This window comes from Rana temporaria, chromosome 12 (genome assembly GCF_905171775.1).
Source record: "Rana temporaria chromosome 12, aRanTem1.1, whole genome shotgun sequence".
In the NCBI taxonomy this organism is placed as follows: domain Eukaryota; kingdom Metazoa; phylum Chordata; class Amphibia; order Anura; family Ranidae; genus Rana; species Rana temporaria.
Window position 1 is genome coordinate 79,521,021 of NC_053500.1, and position 19,482 is coordinate 79,540,502.

Here is a 19,482-nt window from a genome sequence, read left to right on the forward strand (position 1 = left end):
CTCTTCTCAGCTACTACTTTGTTTTCTCTGTTTCTCCCAATGTTTTATGGTAGGCTGTCACTATTTTCTCCCTTTGTCCTCACCATGATCAGTTCTAATGAGATGGCAAACTTGACTGAATAAAATACGTTTGGCTAAATAGTTTTTTGATTGGAGAGTAATTCATACAACTAACTTTAGTAATTCAAACTAGTTTTTAACCACTTCCCGCCCGGTCAATAGTCAATTGACGTCCGGGAAGTGGTTGTGAAATCCTGACTGGACGTCTGTTGACGTCCTGCAGGATTTCATGCCGGCGCGCGCCCGTGGGGGCACATAGCGCGTCGATCGGTGATGCGGGGTGTCAGTTTGACACCCTACATCTCTGATCTCGGTAAAGAGCCTCCGTTGAACGGCTCTTCCTCACTCGCGTCTGACAGACGCGAGTAAAGGAGAGCCGATCGGTGGCTCTCCTGACAGGGGGGTTCGCACTGATTGTTTATCAGCGCAGCCCCCCCCCCCCCTCGAATGCCAACACTGGACCACCAGGGAGTGCCCCCAGTGCTCAATAGAGAAAAAAAAAACACAAAAAAAAAAACTTAACACAATCAATGCCAATTAGTGCCCACAAACGGGCACTGACTGGCAACATGGGCACTGGCTGGAATGATGCCCAGCAATGCCATCAGTGCCACCCCTCAGTGTACATTAGTGCCCATCTATGCCCAGTGCCCACCCATCAGTGCCCATCTGTGCCACCCATAAGTACCCATCAGTGCCACCCATGAGTGCCCATCAGTGCCTCCAAAGAGTGCCCAGTGCCGCCTATGAGTGCACATCAGTGCCGCCTATGAGTGCCCATCAGTTCCGCCTATGAGTGCCCATCAGTGCCGCCTATAAATGCTCATCAGTGCAGCATACCAGCGCCGCCTATCAGTGCTGCCTATCGGTGCCCATCAGTGCCACCTCATCGTTGCCCATCAGTGCCACCTCATCGGTGCCCATCAGTGCCGCCATATCAGTGCCCATCAGTGCCGCCATATCAGTGCCCATAAATGAAGAAGAAAACTTACTTATTTACAAAAAAAAATTACAGAAAAAAATAAAAACTAATTTTTTCCCCCAAATTTTGCTATTTTTTTGATCAAATACCACCAAAATAAAGCTCTATTTGTGGGAACAAAATGATAAAAATGTCATTTGGGTACAGTGTAGCATGACCGCGCAATTGTCATTCAAATTGCGACATTGCTGAAAGCTGAAAATTGGCTTGGGCAGGAAGGTGCGTAAGTGCCTGGTATGGAAGTGGTTAAATCATTCATAGGCCAGAAACCATTAAGCCAAAAATGAACGTGCACACATAATATGAATGCAATAAAATATAATTAATGATAATAGAGACTCAACAACAAAAATAAACCCTTTAGATTCCAAATGACTAATGCTGTAGATTGCAACATCCTGTATAGCATGTACTCATGTGAAAACATTTTCTTCATTATACAGTGTAATTGCCAGCAGTATATAATAAGAAGCAGCAGAATTAGTAGATCAAGAAGAACTGTGATGGTTATAATCAAGGCTGGAACTATAGTCATCACAGCATAAGCCCTGGTTCACACTGGGTACGATTTGGAACGATTTGAGATGCGATTTGACATGTCAAATTGCATCTCAAATCGGCGGCAATTGTCGGCAATGGCACTGTCCTAATCAGTGCGACCCCGCATCTGCGATTTCAAAAAGTAGTTCCTGTACTACTTTTTGCGATTTCGGGCCGCGATTTACATTAAATTGCGGCCGAAATCGCGGCAAATCGCGGCAAAATCGCGGCAAAATCGTGGCCGCGAAATCGCGGTAAAATCGCGCATTTTACCGCGATTTTGAATTCGCAGCAGTGTGAACCTAGGCTCAAAGAAAGCATGGCTGCAACCAGGCTCAGCCGCTAAAGCACCTAGTGAAAAGATTTATCTATTGCCTTACATAATTAGACATGTTGCATACAAATGTATTTTAAGAACTGAAAGAGTACGGTATTTTAGTTAAATGGCATTTGACATATGAAAAATGAATTGATTCTCCCTTAGTTCTTTATGTGTAGCTTATGTATATATATATATATATATATATATACACATATATGCAATTATGTTCTGATTCACAAATGCATTTGTACATATACATCCATAGTAAAAATGAAAATGTAAATGTGCTTGGTATTCTGTGAAATAAAATATATTGCACTGATAAGAATTATCTCAACAATCTACATGCTCTGTATAGTGCAGTGTAGCAGGCTGGTTAAATTAGCTGGTCACTCATTATTTGCCATGACAGTATCGTTGGGATGTGCCAGCTGTCTCCGTGGTAACACAGCATCACAAGCAGGGACAACGCCTGCGGCCTTGATAAAGGAGGCCTCCAAAGGAGCAACCCGGCAGGGGACATTTGTCAGAGGCTAAACAGCAGGGAAGCTCTCATCTGACTCATGCTGCTGACAATACTAAAGAATACATTAAAATATGGGTACAAATAAAGGACCCATCAGAGGCCACTTTATACTACAAGCTGTCGCCTCCTTTGACCCATTCAATGCTGAATTCTGCTGAATGACCTACTGTACAAACAAGTTATTTTTGATTATGTTAAGAATTTAATTATACATTTTGCAGCAGGAAATACCCATCATACTAAAACTAAATTTGGTGCCAGAACAGTTTCTATAACTGGTCCTCTTATTAGATTTGGATTTTTTATTTATGCCATTCCCAGAATAAAACAATGCACCATTCTCAAAACAAAGGACTTTTTTCTAGAGTAAAAACATAGGGCCAGATTCACAAAAGAGATACGACGGCGTATCTCCTGATACGCCATCGTATCTCTGAGATAAGATTGTCGTATCTATGCGCCTGATTCATAGAATCAGTTACGCATAGATAGCCCTAAGATCCGACAGGTGTAAGTGACTTACACCGTCGGATCTTAGGCTGCAATTCTAGGCTGGCCGCTAGGTGGCGATTCCATTGCAGTCGGCGTAGAATATGCAAATGACTGGTTACGCCGATTCACGAACGTCCGCTTTGCCCGTCGCTCTAAATTTTGCGTTAACGTAGAAACCAATGACGTCCTTGCGATGTCATTTAGCGCAATGCACGTCGGGAAATTTTAGGGATGGAGCATGCGCAGTACGTTCGGCGCGGGAACGCGCCTAATTTAAATGGTCCCCGCCCCATTTGAATTAGGCGGGCTTGCGCCGGGCGGATTTACGTTACACCGCCGCAAGTTTACAGGCAAGTGCTTTGTGAATCAAGCACTTACGCTGAAAACTTGCGGCGGTGTAACGTAAATGGGATACGTTACGCCGCCGCAGCGTAGCCCATTTCTACGTGAATCTGGCCCATAGGGGAAATGGGCTACACTGCAGCGGCATTAACGTATCCCATTTACGTTACACCTCTCTTTTGTGAATCTGGCCCATAGATAGCCAGATTCAGAAAGACTTACGCCGGCGTATCTACAGATACGCCGCGTAAGTGTAAATATGCGCCGGCGTATTTATATTCTGTACCCACAGAACAAGATACGCCTGAAAATAGGCTTCCTCCGACCGACTACACTTTCCTACGCCGGCGTATCGTGGGCACATATTTACGCTCGACGCATCTTGCTCTCACATTGATTTCCTATTCAAATATGCAAATGAGGGAGATACGCCGATTCACACATGTAAGAGCGCCCGATGCAGGCTACGCGCGGTACGTGTAAGGCCGGGTACACACGGACAAACATGTATGGTGAAAGCGGTCCGTCGGACCGTTTTCACCATACATGTCTGCCAGAGGGCTTCTGTACGATGGTTGTACACACCATCGTACAGAAGTCCGCGCGTAAACAATACGCGGGGCGTGTCCGCGGTGTCGCCGCGTCGATGACGCGGTGTCGCCGCGACAATGACGCGGCGACGTGGGCGGCCCGCCTTTAAAATGCTTCCACGCATGCGTCGAAGTCATTCGACGCATGCGAGGGACGACGGGCGCCTGGACATGTACGGTAGGTCTGTACTGACGACCGTACATGTCCGAGCGGGCAGAATTCCAGCGGACTGTTTTAAAACAAGTCCAGGAATATTTGTCTGCTGGGAAAAGGCCCGGCGGGCAAATGTTTGCTGGAATTCGGCCCGCTCGCGCCCACACACGACCAAACATGTCTGCTGAAACTGGCCTGCGGGCCAGTTTCAGCAGACATGTTTGGTCGTGAGTATGGGGCCTAAGTCGTACTTCAGGCCTAAAGTTATTCCATCAAAAAGCTGGATTATCTTTGCACCAGACTTGCACAGGTCAGCTGGAGAGCAGCTACAGCAGCACCGTTACGGTCGAGCTGAGCAAGCTGAGCAACCACACTTGCAGGTGAACACATCTGTGTGCCAACATGCCAGGGTACAGCCGTGGTCCTAGCACTACTAATGGGTCCACCGACTCGTAGGAGGGCACGGGAGAGGATATACCGCACGCGCATTGACGTCTTTGGCATGGGTGATTCCGAGGTGTATCGCATCTTCAGATTCAGCCCTGATGCCATTCTAGAATTAGCCACAACCCTGCATGATGACATCACCAGCACGACACATCGTGCACATGCAGTGCAGCCACTGGTCAAGGTACTGGCAACACTGCATTTCCTCGCCAGTGGATCTTTTCAGCGTACAAGTGGAGTTGTGGCTGGGATGTCACAATCCACCATGAGCAGATGTGTGCACCAGGTTGTCCCCGCAATCCTCAGACGCATGTCCCACCACTTCGTCAGACCCACCCATGAGCATCTGCGGCTGAAGGCAATGCAGGATTTCTACCAAATTGCAGGATTCCCACGCACCGTGGGGGCCATTGATTGCACATATGTTGCACTACGGCCCCCCCATGACACAGAGCACATATACCGCAATCGGAAGCAGTGGCATTCCATCAACGTACAGGTGATAGCCGATGCCCAATGCCTCATATGGCATGTCCGTGCCAAACACCCAGGGTCCAGCCACGACAGCTACATATACCGTCAAAGCAACATCCCAACAGATTTTGAACAGAACGTGTATCTGGACAGCTGGCTGGTTGGTGAGTGACATGGGTGTCAGGCATGACTGTCCGACCCCATGATGCAGACATTACAAGGGGCACATGCACGACTAACATCCTCCTGTCTTTTCCCTTCCTCGTGACTCTGAATATGCACTTGGACCCCATCTCCTGACTCCATACCGGAATCCCCAAACCAGAGGAGAGATAAACTACAATGCTGCACACATACATACCCGTGGAGTGGTGGAACGCACATTTGGCCTCCTGAAGTCCCGTTTCCGATGCCTGGATAAGTCCGGGGGGACCCTGTTGTATTCCCCAAACTTCGTGTGCCAGATCATCGGTGCATGTTGCGTGCTGCACAACTACGCCATGAGAAAGGGCCTGGAGATTGACCTACGTGATGACCTGACCCCCGAACCACACATTCCCCCCCTAAATGAGGGTACCCCATCTGCTGAGGGAGCAGCAGTCAGGAGACACCTCACAGAAGACATCTTTGCATGTTAAACACACACATTCATCATGGCACAAGGAGAATGCACGCATGCACACCACTGTGGTTCCTAGCTCACACGCACCACATCCACATCACATTGGATTAGCCCAAGTCCACCATGCAGGACTTGGGAGCAGCAACGCCACGCCAAGGCCCCAATTATGTCGCTGTCCATTCATACCACATTCACACGGTCGTGGGGATAATTTCTCCCCGACGACCGAGGGTGACACCCCTTACTGGCAGGAGTGTCACCCCCACATTCACACACCAGTCACACTGTAGCCAGCACTCCTCTCCGTGTGCTTAAAAAAAAAAAAAATGGCTCATGACCTGAGCATTAAAAAAAAAAACTCAACTCCTGAGTCCAAAAAAAATAAAGCCACTCATTTGGGCTGACGGGGGCTGCGCCTGGTGGCAGCTCTCTGGCTCCTCAGCTGCCTGGGGGGAGCCTGGGGTGGGGGGGTGGGCCATCTGGAGGTGGCTCATCCCCGGGTGTGCCACTCCTGGCAGGTGATGGCTGCCTGCCCTCCAAGGCCACGGCAATTCGGCTCAGAAAGTGGTTAGTCTGGGCCTGCATCCTCAGCTGGCGGTTGAGGTTATGCCGCTGGTTGCGCTGCCTCTGCCTCCCCTCCTCCTGGATGGCAGCCGCGTTGGCGTGGACGGCCTCAGTAAGGGTTTGAACCTCTGCCACTAGGTTCACAGTGGTGGCCTGCAGCTCCCCAACGCAGGTGACCACTGCTGCACTATTGGCATTGCCATCCTGCACTGCGTCATAAATCTGGGCAGTGTTTTCTGCCACCAGCTGCAGGTGCCCGGCTATCTCCCCCATATGCCGGGTCTGCTGGCCCTGGTCCAGAGCTAGTTGGTCCTGGACACTTAGAGGTACACCCCTAGTCTTCCTTGTCGCCTTCCTTGGGGCAGAAGATGCTTGGAAGTGGGTGTAGGGTGAGCCCCTTGAGGGGGTTCCCCTGCTGGTGCCTGACACAGAGGGGCTTCCCCTGATGGGGGGGGGGAGTTGTGAGAGGGCCCAGGCAGAACACTGGACTCCTCTATAATGAGGCCTATCTGCCCAAGGTCCACCGACTCCTCCACCACCTTTTCGAGAGGAGAGGTGTGGCCACTCCCCTCCACCGCTGGATCTAGGGGGTCTGGCTGAGGCTGCTCCGGGGACTATGTGGTGGGACGGCCACCGGCAGCAGATGGGCCCCCTCCTTCCTGCACATCTGTGGATGACATAAAGCAGTCACATGTTGGGGGACCCACACACTTGTCACATGTTCCCTTCCACCCCCTCACATGCTACACACCGGATAGGGGATATAAAACACTTACCTGTCCTCGAGGCATCATCACGGGAATCAAAGCCCTCAACGCCCTCCAACTGCTCCCTCTGCAGACACCGGACGACCACCTCCTCCTCTGGGGTCAAACTGATATTGCAGGGTGGTCCGCCACCCGTGCCCCTCTGGTGCTTTGGAATGGCGGCAAGCTTTTCCCGCACACGGAGCTTCAGGTCATTAATCTTCTTATTAATGTCCTTGGCGCTGCAGGTGGCATTGCCAAGGGCACCAACTTCAGTCGCGATGGTCTCCAGGATGACCTGCTTCCTGGTGCGACTAGTATCCCGACTCTGGGCACCATGGAGGAAGGTATCATATTTCTCCATGGCAGCGATGACGACTGCCCTCTCCTGGGGAGAAAAATTCCTCTTCCTCTTGTTCACTGTAGCAGCCATAGCACAGCAAAATAGCACAGAAAAATTACCTTGCTCAAGGGGGGAAAAAGCAGGATGCAATTTTGCGTTGGACGGGCGCATGTCTGGGCGTATTTATGCGCTCGGCGTAAGCCGGTAGGCCGGCGTATACCAGGAAGTTGGGCCGTTGTAGTTGTGAGCATGCGCACAAGGAAGCGATCATACGTCGACATCACTGCGCATGCTCCGTTGATGATACGCCGGGCGTAAGCCACTGCTCCACGCTCAGGCCATCATTTGCATAAGGCCACTTACACTTACGCCGGCTTACGCCGTCAAATTTACGTTACGCCGGCGCAACGTGGAGAGCAAATGCTTTGTGAATCGTGTAGTTACCTCTCTGACTTATCCTGGCGTATCGCATATACGTTGCGTTACGCCGGCACAAAGATGCGCCCATCTACCTGAATCTGGCTAAGAGAGCGCAATTTGCTACTAACAATCAGGATCAGAGTCTAACTATACTCTGATCTATACTTAAATTTGACTAGCACCAGTACTATAAAGTACATAGACGCTACATTGGCTTAAATTATTACAAATGTAGCATGGTCCCCCTGAGGACTACTTGGATTTACCTGTTCATCTGCATCACCATGACCCTGTAAACCTTCCAATCCACCTGACATTCTGGGTTCAGACATCTTTCCACAAGCACCTTTAACCATATAAAAAAAATTGCAATAAGCGTTTATTGATTGGTTTGCGCAAAAGTTATAGCGTTTACAAAATAGGGGATAGTTTTATGGCATTTTTATAAATATTTTTTTTTTACTAGTAATGGCGACCATTATCATTTTCACAGCGAAAAGTGCTATAAAAATGCACTGATAACTGTGAAAATTACAATGGCAGTGAAGGGGATAACCACTAGGGGGCACTAAGGTGTTAAGTGTGCCCTAAGGGAGTGATTCTTACTGTAGGGGGGCGTGGCTGTAGGTGTGATGTCACTGATCGTCGTTCCCTATAACAGGGAACAGACGATCAGTGACACTGCCACAGAGAAGAACGGGGAAGTGTGTTTACACACACCTCACCCCATTCTTCAGCTCCTGTGACCCGACCCGGCAGCGATCTGGTCCGCGGGTCCCACGGGCGTGGTCACGGAGCTTCGGACCAGGTCGTGAATCCAAAAAGGCACAGTGTTGTATTAACAGACTGAATGGCTTAAACAGGCTAATGGTACCCCTTGAAATGGCTGTAGGTAAAGGTGTCTATGTACAGTGTTCAAATGGAAGTGCAGTAAAGTGTTCCCAAGGTAAAGGCGTCTTCATACAGTGTTCCAATAAAGTAACCAGGGAAAGATTGCAGAAGATGGGCTATGGACCAAACTAGATGCCTTGAAGACAGCGACCCGGGAAAAGCGGAGTGTGGAAGAACGTGGTGTTAAGCTGCTGAGTTGGTGCCGTGTAGATGTCTGACGAACAGCAAGCAGAGTTATGCCCTGTACACACGATCGGTTCATCCAATGAAAACGGTCTGATGGATTTTTTCATCAGATATCCGATGAAGCTGACTTTCATCAGTCTTGCCTACACACCGTCAGTTAAAAAAAACTATCGTGTCAGAACGCGGTGACGTATAACACAACGACGTGCTGGGAAAAATAAAGTTCAATGCTTCCGAGCATGAGTCAACTTTATTTTGAGCATGCGTGGATTTTTAACCGATGGACGTGCCCACAGACGATCGTTTTTATCGTTTTTTTAACCATCAGATAATTATTAAACAAGTTCCTATTTTTTTCACCGATGGATAAAAAACCGATGGGGCCCACACACGATCGGTTCGTCTGATGAAAACGGTCCGTCCGCATTAGGCTCTCTGAGGCCAGGCTGGAATCACTTGAACACTGCATGGTAGGCCACAACCTCTCTCCCCGTCACAGAGAGGTGTGCATTATGCAAGGCCCAGGAAGAAGAGAGAGTGGGGCGGCTCCCCTGGCTCCTTTATAGCCTGTCCCAGAAGTCCCCTGCATGGTAGCATGGATCCCTGGGATGTGTAGTCCCGGTGTATTGTTATGGAATGGAATCGCTGGTCAGAAGGACCATTAGTCCCGCAATCCATTGGGTTGGGCTCACAAATATGATGATGGTCACTGGCGCCCAGCATTAAAAGGACATAACTATAGGTGATGAATGACAATGAAAACACACAATATTACATTATAGTCCACCATCGCTACACAAATATATCTCTTTATATGACTAAAGGCTCGATTACAAAGCTTTAACACACAAATAAGTATTAATTTTAGCCATGTGACTGTAATTTTCTGAAAATAACTGTCATTTTTGAAAGTATACTTATCCTGGTTTGTTAACCTTGAATTGAGCCTCATATCTAAATGTCTCTGCCTACTCTCTACCGATCTCTCTATTTTAAAGAAAAGCACATGGTCAAATTTTGTCAGCAAACAAAAAAAACTTTTATTCTGGTATAATAAAAGTAATAGAAATTAAAGACTGATGGCAAACCAAAAGCAAACTTAATTAAAACAAAGAAGCCAGGAAGGCAGCACTGGAGAGCCTGCTTGCATTTGTAAAGACGCAGATCCCCAAAGCAAACAAACAAGGATGTGATCACAAAAATTTCGACCATTAGGGGCATCACATCTCTCATCGCTTTGACTTGCTTGTCTTCTTCCCTGCAGTCTTCCCTGCAGTCTTCCCTGCAGACCGAGTCCTTGGAGGCTGGGTTCCTGGAGGTGAGGTTGTGCCAGGAGCAGGACCCAGAGCAGGCTCAGGAAGAGGAGCAGGAGCAGGACTAGGAGCAGGAGGAGCAGCAAGGACAGGAGGAGCGATCCGCACAATGTCGGTGTCTTTAAGGCCATGTTTACGGCCTTAAAGATGAGGGTTTCACAGCGCACATGCTGGGTCTCCTCCTCCATTTGAATAAGCCTCCTGGCCATTTTCGTAGGGGTGCGAAGAGGAGGAATGGTATCACGCCGTCCCTCACTGGGGCCTGCCTCCCCCTGGCTCCCAGTGGGCTCTGCCATCTCCTGTCTTGCAGTGGGGCCTGCCTCCCCCTGGCTCCCTGTGGGGCCTGCCTCCCCCTGGTTCCCTGTGGGCTCTGCCTCCCCCTGGTTCCCTGTGGGCTCAGCCTCCCCCTGGCTCCCTGTGGGCTCTGCCCAGGGCCGTCTTTACCATAGGGCAAACAGGGGCAGCTGCCCAGGGCCCTGTCACTGTTGGGGACCCAAAGCAAACCCCTTTGAAAAAAAAAAAAATGTTTTTATTTTTAGGGGTCCGGAGGTCCCCAGGGCCCCAGATGGCAACCCCCTTTTTTTTATAAAAAAAACGTTTTTTTATATATTTCTTTATTTCTTTTATTTTTTATATATACGAAGGCATGGCAGCCAATTCAAATCAATGGGCTGCTGTGCCTGCACAAACGAGGGCCACCAAAACACATACATGTGAACCAGCCAGGCCCAAAATAAGCTGGAGGGGGGCCCAAAAAAAATGTTTGTCCAGGACCCAAACCATATTAAAGACGGCCCTGGCTCTGCCTCCTCCTGGCTTTGCTCTGTCTGTGTATACAAAAAAGTACATTTTTTGTCTTTATAAATCACACACATTTTTCAAATCATGACAGATGCAAACAGGAGCGGACTGACAACTCATGGGGCCCCCGGGAAATAGAAGATTATGGGGCCCCCGGGCTTACAGATGGCCACCAAGCCAGGAGGCAGTACAGAGGCGGGGCAGCTAAAATCTCAGGATTTTCACATCAAAAGCATGTCGGTTTTGGACATATCAGGGACAGATGTAAAAAAAACACAGAGTTTTTACATACTGTCCCTGGTTTTACTGAGCTTGGCAACCCTGATGGGGCCCCCTAGTGGCATGGGGCCCTTGGGCAGTGCCCAAGTGCCTCAATGGTCAGTCCGCCCCTGGATACAAATTGAATGCTAATATATATTACAGACAGGGACGCCATCATGAATTATGGGGCCCCCTTACACAGATTCAGGCATGGGCCCCCTGGAGCAGGGGGGTGCTGCTGCCTGAAATTGAGAAGCGGGAGGGCCTTTACCCCCCCCCCAAAAAAAAGAGGGAAAAAAAGATATATATAAAAAAATATATATATTACAAAAAAAGGGGGTTGCAATCCGGGGCCCCTTACAGGTGTACTGCCTGTACCCCCCTGATGGTGTCCCTGAAATTTTCAGACAATCATTCTGACCCCAACATTTTTCATTCTTGTCCCCATCATGTTTTGCCACTATTGTCTATTGATATGTTCAACACTTTTTGTTCAATCCTTTTAAATTTGGAGCACTAGTAACATCAATTTGACATCATTATTATACTTTGATTCACAAAAATTGTTAGCAAAATGCAATACCTGGCTCCATGGGTCACAATCAGGCTCCTCCAGGAACTCTGGCTCTTCCTCTGAGGTTGGCTGCTCTTGCCTGCAGGGAAGGCTGGAGGGTTGACTGCAGGGAAGTCTGGAGCTCCCTCTGGGGGGAAGGGTAGAAAGGGATGTCCTGGACTCCTGCAGCTCCAGATCTCATTGAGGCCAGAACTTGTGAGCGGTGGGTCCTGTAGGTGCCCCTAATGGTCGAAATGTTTTTGCTCACAGTCTTGATTGTTGCGTTGGGGACCCTTGTCTTTACAAATACAAGCAGGGTCTCCAGTGCTTTCTTTCTGGCCTCTTTGTTTTTTGTTTGCCACAATATAGGGAAATCCCTCCACCTTTGAACAAATTCTGTGAAGAACTCCTGTTCTCTGAAGGCCTCCATTATTTCTGCAAGTCAAAATTAATCAAAAAAAGCTAATGTCAGTCAAGCCTCTACTACTAAGCTTTCTCCCCATATTTAGGCCACAAACTCATCCACTGATCACAAATAAGTCCAAAATCTTCCGCCTTCTTTCACAGACTGTGAACGCCATTTTCACTTACGCGCTATCCCTTTTTACACTGCACATGCGTGAAGCTCCGCACGTTTCCCCGCCCCTGACGTTCGTTCTAGTACTATCCCCGCCCCTTCTAGCTCGTTTAATGCAATACAACATGGAGGATGTGGAGCAAGTGGCAACCTTAAGCCAGGAGCGAGGCCAGGCAGTAGCACACACCAGATCCAGGAGCAGGAGGTACAAGGCCACAAATATGGCATTTGAGGAGATGATGGAAATGGTGGCAATATTAAGGAGGGAGGATTACGATGGAAAACATGGCCCTTACAAATTTCCCAACAAGGTGAAGGCCCAAATCATAGAAAAAGTGGCGAAAAGTCTCCACCAAAAATTTGGGGTGCGCAGGTCAAAATAACAGCTCCGCAAAAGGTGGTCTGACCTAAAACTAAGGGAGCCGGAGCAAATGCAGAAGATTAAAAGACTCATTAGAAGAAGTAAGTACCGTATTTTCCAGCGTTTAAGACGACTCTTTGCATGTAAAATCATGCCCCAAAAGTCGGGGGTCGTCTTATACGCCGGGTACCTGTGTCAGACGTCGGACATCCATTATTAAAAAAGCGTGCCTCCTCCTGTGACTGTTCCGTGATAGGCGGAACACTAATTTTCCCAGCAGAGCCTCTGTTTAGTGTTCAGCCTATCACGGATGCCTTCTCATCCTCAGCCTCGGCCTCGGACGAGAGGACATCCGTGATAGACATAGATAGATATTCCGCCTATCACGGAACAGCCTGAGGAGGCGGCGCGGCTTTTGAATAATGGATGGCCGCCGTCTGACATCTCTGCAAACAGGAGAAGGTAGGGAGATCGTCGAGGCATGTTACAGATGGCACAGTGAGGCATGTTACAGATGGCACAGTGAAGCATGTTACAGATGGCACAGTGAGGCATGTTACAGATGGCACAGTGAGGCATGTATAGATGGCACAGTGAGGCATGTATAGATGGCACAGTGAGGGGTCGTCTTATACAGTGAGATCTAGAGGCATTGGAAGTTAAGAAAGCCAAACTTAATAAAACCCTACAGGAAGGATTAGATTCCTTATGTACTAATAAAGAGTTGGTTATTAGACCTGCGGATAAGGGGGGGGGGGGTATAGTCGTCTTGGACAAAGCTGACTATTTGAAAGAAATGCATAACATTGTCGATGATACCGACACTTATTGCATTCTACCCAATGACCCCAAAAATAAATTTAAGAGGGATTTGGAGATTTTGGTGGAAAGGGGAGTGTTTGAGGGTATACTTACCATCAAGGAGAAACTTTTTCTCATACCCAAAGCCCCACGTACCCCCACGATATACTACCTCCCTAAACTTCATAAAGACCCTATCTGCCCCCCGGGACGTCCTATAGTGAGTGGTATAGATTCCATCACGTCCCGGGTGGGCAGATATATCGACTTCTATTTACAGCCCCTAGTAAAGAAAATCCCTTCTTATGTTAGGGATTCCAAACACATCATAAATATTTTATCTGGTGTTCCACCCACTGTGGGCATGTGGATGGTCACCATTGACGTCAAGTCCCTCTATACCATCATTCCCCACGAGTTAGGGTTGGAGGCAGTCCACCATTACCTTTCGAGGGATTCAGGGCTTATAACAAAACAGGTGGAGTTCATTATGGGATTGTTAAAATTCGCAGCCGAATCTAATTATTTTTGGTTTGAAAACAACTTTTATAAACAGGTTACGGGAGTAGCCATGGGGGCCAAATATGCCCCCAGCTTGGCCAATTTGTTTATGGCCAAGTGGGAGGAGGATGTCATCGATGTAGGGGACACTCCCCAGATCGCTCTATGGGCGAGGTACATTGATGACATCCTCCTCCTATGGGCTGGCGAATATGACGATCTCTCTAACTTCGTCTCTAGGCTCAATTCCAATCAGAGGGGAATAGAGTTAAAATTTGAGGCTAGCCAAACCTGCGTCCACTATTTGGATTTGAACATTATGATCAAAGCTGGGAGTTTTGTTACGTCCACATATTTTAAAGACACAGACCGTAATGCCTTTATTCCAACCGATAGTTGCCATCATACACCTTGGATCAAGGGAGTTCCTAAGAGCCAGTACTTGAGGTTGAGAAGAAATTGCACCAACCCTGAGGATTTTGCAATCCAAGCAGGGACACTTACTGATCGATTTCTAGAGAAGGGCTATGGTCAGGAAGAATTGGAACAATGCCTGAGTCAGGTCTTTGCCATGGATAGGAAGGACCTGTTAGCTGATAAAAAGAAAGATGAGGGTGGGGAATTTTTAAATTGCGCACCCTTCATCACCTCATACTCTGTTCAGCACAGGTCCATCTCCCAATTAATCCATAAACATTGGCACATAGCAACCAATGACCCTGTACTAAAGGACATCTTGCCCGTTAGGCCAAAAGTAATTTTCAGGGGTGTTCAGTCCTTGAGGAATAAAATCTCCCTCAATGTGATTGATCCCCCTATGGGTGCTAGAGGTTTTTTTGACCAATTGAAGGGGTATTACAAATGCAAGAGATGCAGAGTTTGCTCTTTGAGCACTAACAAGAGGAGGTGTGTTACTACATTCACCTCTACTGTTACGAACAAGGAATACAAAATTGTTCCATGTATAACCTGTGCGTCTACAGGAGTGGTCTATTTAGTTCAATGCCCGTGCGGCCTACAATATGTGGGCCGGACTAAAAGGTCTTTTCAGATTAGAGTAAATGAGCATATTACAAAAATACTGGCTGGTTTTAAAGACCACTCGGTGTCGAACCATTATAGACTTAAACATAACCAAGATCCTGCCAATACTCTGTTTCTGGGAATTGATAAATTTAAACCCCACTGGAGGGGAAGTAACCTAGTGAGGGATATATCCCAGATGGAGATGGGATGGATACATCGGTTGAAGACATACACCCCCTTTGGTTTAAATATTGACACGGATGTCAACGCTTTTATTAACAATGCATAAATGTGTACTCTCTGTGAAAGGCACCACTGGAGGTAGAGGTTTATCCTCCTTTTTTGTTTTTGCTTTTTATATTTAATTTTATGTTTAAATTTTCTCACTGAAGAATAAACACATGGGTATATTCACATATGGGGTAAATTAATTACCTAAATATTTTTATAATATAAAATATATATTTTTTTCAAAATTGTTTTGTTATAAGGGGAAATGGTTAGTATAGTTGAGTTTTTGTGAATCCCCTTCATCACTGTTTAGGGTTCCTTTATATAAGACCTAAATGGTCACTTCACTTATATACACCTTTTTACACTAAAAGTAAATTCATTGGTGTGTTCACACCCATTATGAGGTTAAATATTATATATATAATTTTTAGAGAAGTCTTTTTCTCTTGTCACGTAGTATTGTTTTTTGTGTAAAATTTTATATAAACATAATTTTTACTATTTTTTATATTTAAGCACAGTGGCTCTTAAGCAGGGTCCCACTGGTTTTCTATGCACCACACTCAGATTAGGGAGACCTCAGAATGGCGTGACTATTATTATAGTCACACATTGGGTCATATTATTCACTTAGTTTTCCACTGTATATATTTATTTATCGCTCTTTGAGAGGATTGCCAATTATGATAAGGTAACTAACTTTATTGGTTAATCTATTGTTCCTTTGTACCTTCGATACATCCTTGCAGGACTGACTATTACCCATGGGGAAATATCAGCTTACCGCGATTGTCTATCGTATATAGCTGATTGCATGTCCTAAGCAGGGTGAGGAGATGTCTAGTGCCAGAGATATTCCCTCCCCTTTAACAATTTATGCTTTTCCTGCCTTGATCGAATCTGATGATTCTGATCGGCGGATAATCGGATAACCAACGGATTGTAACTGCCAAGTTTTTAATACCATTGGCCCCCTTTTTTCCTTTTTTTTCCCTTTTTTATTGTTATTAACAAATTTTTCCGGAAGCGTTGCGCCGCGCTTCCTGGTTTGGGCAAATACCCACATTGCAAATGGCGTTTTCTGCATCCACTGAGCTGCTTTTCATATTGAGTGGCAGGTATATTAAGGTGTCTCACTGCCGAAAGCCCCACCCCCATTGAGAACGTCCCCTTGTGACGAAACGCGTTTGGGAGGCTACGCCAGTGACGTCACCACGCTCGGGAGGAGGGCTCCTGCATGCCGGCCGGCATTTTAAAACACACGTTGTTTTTAAATTTGATTGCTGTAAGTACATTACTTTTTAATAAATATTTGTTACCCAGCGGAATTACGCTATATGCGTCTTTTTTCTTTTATACTCCCGCTATTGGAGCGAATGATTTAGCCAAGGTCGGGTTACTATTGGTCCTGTCCTGGGACGTCTGGGAATCTAAAGGCCGTGGCGGGTCTATAGCCAACTGCTCTGATTACTTGCCATCTGGTAAGAGGCTCATTACTCTCGGTGGAGGGATCTCACGATTTGCATGATATGTCACCGGGTGATTGAAAGATCCAATAATATAACACAAGCAACATTTAAAGATTATACTCATTGATTGTCATATTGGGAGCTCTGCTTATCAATACAAGGACTCTTTTTTGGACTTTTTAACTTTTCTCCTGTAGAAAAAGTTTTTTCATTTTTACATATTGGGCGCGGCTTTTTGTTTATTTGTCTTATACAGTGAGTATATCCCAAAACCTACATTTTAGCTGGAAAATTAGGGGGTCGTCTTATACGCCCAGTCGTCTTATACGCCGGCAAATACGGTACTCAGATTAGTATTTTATTATTGTACAGTATGTGCTTTTTCTTTCAGGTTGTACATACAGTTCAAGATGTCTCAAGTTTCACGTTTGTGGGCACAATAATTGGTCGTATGAGTCGTCGTGTATTCACTCACTAATGATAAAATACGATCTTTTTGTCTGATACAGTGTTTAGGAAATGTCATCATGCCTATTTAGGCATGGACAAATGGAAGTTTACACTGTATCAGACAAAAAGATCGTATTTTATTAATAGTGAGCGAATGAACGACGACTCATACGACCAATTATTGTGCCCACAAACATGAAACTTGAGACATCTTGATCTATTTATGTGAGACCAATTTGGTACGTTGGGGAAAAGGCCTCATGAGGTGGGGACCCAAGGCAAACGCCTCATCAGCAACGAAGACGAACGGTAGCCCATCTTCATTGTCCTCCGCAGGAGGCAATCCAAGGTCCTCCGACTGAAGCCGTTGGGCAAACTCAGTCTGAGCAAACACCCCCCCATCCGACATCCTCCCATTTTTCCCAACGTCAAGAAATAAAAATTCATAATTTGGCCGACACAACCGCCATCAGCACTACACTGTGGAACCCTTTATAATTAAAGAAATGGGATCCCGAACGGGGTGGTGGCATGATGCGGACGTGCTTGCCATCAATGGCTCCTCCACAGTTTGGAACGTTCCAACGCTGCGCGAAGTCCGCTGCCACAGTCTGCCATTCCTGTGGCGTGGTGGGGAACTGTAGAGAAAACCCCCAAAAAAAGAAGAAAAAAAAACATTGCTATCAGATTAGCTAAAAACATTCTTGAGAAAAACAACAGGATATCATTAATTTGAAGGAGTATTTTAAGAGCCAGAAATAATAATGGATCACTAATCACATTCATCACCACCTCCGATGGCCCAAAAAATGAATGCTTATGGGGAGGGGGGGTCAAGATGAGTTGGGGACCTCAAAAAATTGCACTCTATCTGAATTCAACAACATTTTTAAAATGCACACATTTAGGGGGGGGGTTGAGCAAGGACTACAATGGAGCCAACAAAATACTTGGGGATATAGGGAGACACCAAATGGAGCACTACAATGAAGCCAACAAAATACTTGGGGAAGTGACTAGGCTAGGTGTGTTTGGGCCCAGGATAGAATGTTGGAGAGGTTGGCTATTGGAAATATGCATGTAGGCCAAAAAAACATTAGCAAGCAATAAATACATAGATTGTGAGGTTAAAGGACAAAAGTTACCTTAATATACCGTATTTATCGGCGTATACCGCACACTTTTTTGCCCTGAAAATCAGGGAAAAATCGTGGGTGCGCGGTATACGCCGATACCCGCTTTCCCGCGCCGAGTTTGAATACTGCGCAGTACACTCGGGTATAGTCGGCAGTCTCGGCTCCTTCCGCGCTCACATCCTGGACGTACAGGACGTCAGCGCGAGAGTTGCCGAGCCTGCCCGACAATACACGAGTGTACTGCGCTCTGTATATGTCGGAGCAGTATTCAAACTCGGCGCGGGAAACGAGCGGGGAGGACGCGAGGACGCCGCAGAAGGACGCTGGACCCGACAAAGAGGACACCCGAAGCCGCAGACGGACGCTGGACCCGACGAAGAGGACACCCGAAGCCGCAGAAGGACGCCGGACCCGACGAAGAGGACACCCGAAGCCGCAGACAGACGTCGAACCCGACGAGGCCGCCGATGGACGCCGCGCAAGACACCAAAACTGTAAGTACAAAAAAAACGTTTTTTCCACAGGATTCGGGGCAACTTTAGGGGTGCGCGGTATACGCGGGAGCGCGTTATACCGCGATAAATACTCCTGCAGGACCTGGATGATAGCAGAACAGGTATCTGGGATTATGACGCCCAGAGCCTGGGGGGAGATGCCCGTCGAGAACTTCAAGTCCTGCAAACTTCTCCCTGTTGCCAGGTATGGCAATGTAGCAACTAGCCGCTGCTCAGCAGTGATGGCTTCCCGTTGTTGTACGTCACCGTGCTTTGCTAAAGCATTTTTAAAAATCGATGGTGTGTGGGCAACGTCGTTTTAATGATGAAGTTGGAAAAAACGTCCTTTTTTTTAATGCCCAAAAAACAATTGCGTGTACGCAGCATAACTCATTAATCTGCCATAACACTTATGGCATGCTGAAACTGGTCTACTAAAGTGGAACTTTAGTCTAGGTTCACAATATTGTGGGTGGTTGCGGGAATTGCACCTGTTCCTGTAACCACCCACAGCCAAAACACGCTGCTCTTTAAAAAAGGCATTTAAAGGTGTGGAAAATCCTTGTCACTATATTTCAAAATTTGTGCAGAAACCTTTTTCCTGCATAAAACACAAGCTCAATCGCAACTCACAGAGCTGCAATAGTGTGAGCCAGGCCCCAAAAATTGAAGTAATATTAACCACTTGCAGACCAGCCGCCATCATCATACTATCGTAGCTATATGTCCACCACTTAAAGTGCACTGCGGGGGTGCTGATGCTCATGCAATGACCGTCGGCCATGAGCAATCGCGGGCACGAGA